Consider the following 1,440-nt stretch of genomic DNA (forward strand, 5'->3'; position numbering starts at 1 on the left):
CTCCAGTTACATCTTCATCCTCTTCTGAGGAAGAATAGTCTTCAGAGCTCATGAATGGCAGAAGGAGATTTAATGGAATCTCTATGGTCTCTATATGAGCCTCAGATTCCTTTGGATCCTTAATAGGAAACTCCTTCTTGCTTGAGGGACGTCCCAGGAGGTCTTTCTCACTAGGATTTTCGTCCTCCTCCTCCCTTGTGCATTCAGCCACATTGATTATATCAATGGCCTTGCACTCTCCTTTTGGATTCTCTTCTGTATTGCTTGGGAGAATACTGGGAGGAGTTTCAATGACTTTCTTACTCAGCTGGCCCACTTGTGCCTCCAGATTTCTAATGGAGGATCTTGTTTCACTCATGAAACTGAAAGTGGCCTTTGACAGATCAGAGACTACATTGGCTAAATTAGAGGTGTTTTGTTCAGAATTCTCTGTCTGTTGCTGAGAAGATGATGGATATGGCTTGCTATTGTTCAGCCTGTTGCGTCCACCATTGTTAAAGCCTTGTTAAGGCTTTTGTTGATCCTTCCATGAGAAATTTGGATGATTTCTCCATGATGAGTTATAGGTGTTTCCATAAGGTTCACCCATGTAATTAACCTCTGCCATTGCAGGCTTCTCAGGATCATAAGCTTCTTCAGAAGCTGCCTCTCTAGTACTGTTGGAAGCATGTTGCCATCCATTCAGATTTTGAGAGATCATGTTGACCTGTTGAGTCAACACTTTGTTCTGAGCCAATATGGCATTCAGAACATCAATTTCAAGAACTCCTTTCTTCTGAGGTATCCCATTATTCATGGAATTCCTCTCAGAAGTGTACATGAACTGGTTATTTGCAACCATGTCAATGAGTTCTTGAGCCTCTTCAGGTGTTTTCTTTAGGTGAATGGATCCACCTGTAGAATGGTCCAATGATATTTTCGAAAATTCAGAGAGACCATAATAGAATATATCTAATATGGTCCATTCTGAAAACATGTCAGATGGACATCTTTTGGTCAACTGCTTGTATCTTTCCCAAGCTTCATAGAGGGATTCACCATCTTTTTGTTTGAAGGTTTGAACATCCACTCTCAGCTTGCTCAGCTTTTGAGGAGGAAAGAATTTATCCAAGAAGGCAGTGACCAGCTTATCCCATGAGTCCAGGCTATCCTTGGGTTGTGAATCCAACCATATTCTAGCTCTGTCTCTTACAGAAAAAGGGAAAAGCATGAGTCTGTAGACTTCAGGATCAACTCCATTCGTCTTTATAGTCTCACAGATCTGCAAGAACTCAGTTAAAAACTGATAAGGATCTTCAGATGGAAGTCCATAAAACTTGCAGTTTTGTTGCATTAAGGCAACTAGCTGAGGTTTCAGCTCAAAGTTGTTGGCTCCAATGGCAGGAATGGAGATGCTTCTTCCATCAAACTTAGACGTTGGCTTTGTGAAGTCACCAAGCA

General features: G+C 41.5%; 1 non-coding gene across 1 annotated transcript; it reads left to right on the forward strand.

Moving 5' to 3' along the window:
* Positions 1-974: 974 nt before the first annotated feature.
* On the forward strand, positions 975-1,078 carry LOC130977612 (small nucleolar RNA R71). Its single transcript, XR_009085298.1, has one exon. It is a non-coding gene; the product is annotated as a small nucleolar RNA R71 (small nucleolar RNA).
* Positions 1,079-1,440: the final 362 nt, after the last annotated feature.

Source organism: Arachis stenosperma, chromosome 4, assembly GCF_014773155.1.
Source record: "Arachis stenosperma cultivar V10309 chromosome 4, arast.V10309.gnm1.PFL2, whole genome shotgun sequence".
Classification (NCBI taxonomy): Eukaryota; Viridiplantae; Streptophyta; class Magnoliopsida; order Fabales; family Fabaceae; genus Arachis; species Arachis stenosperma.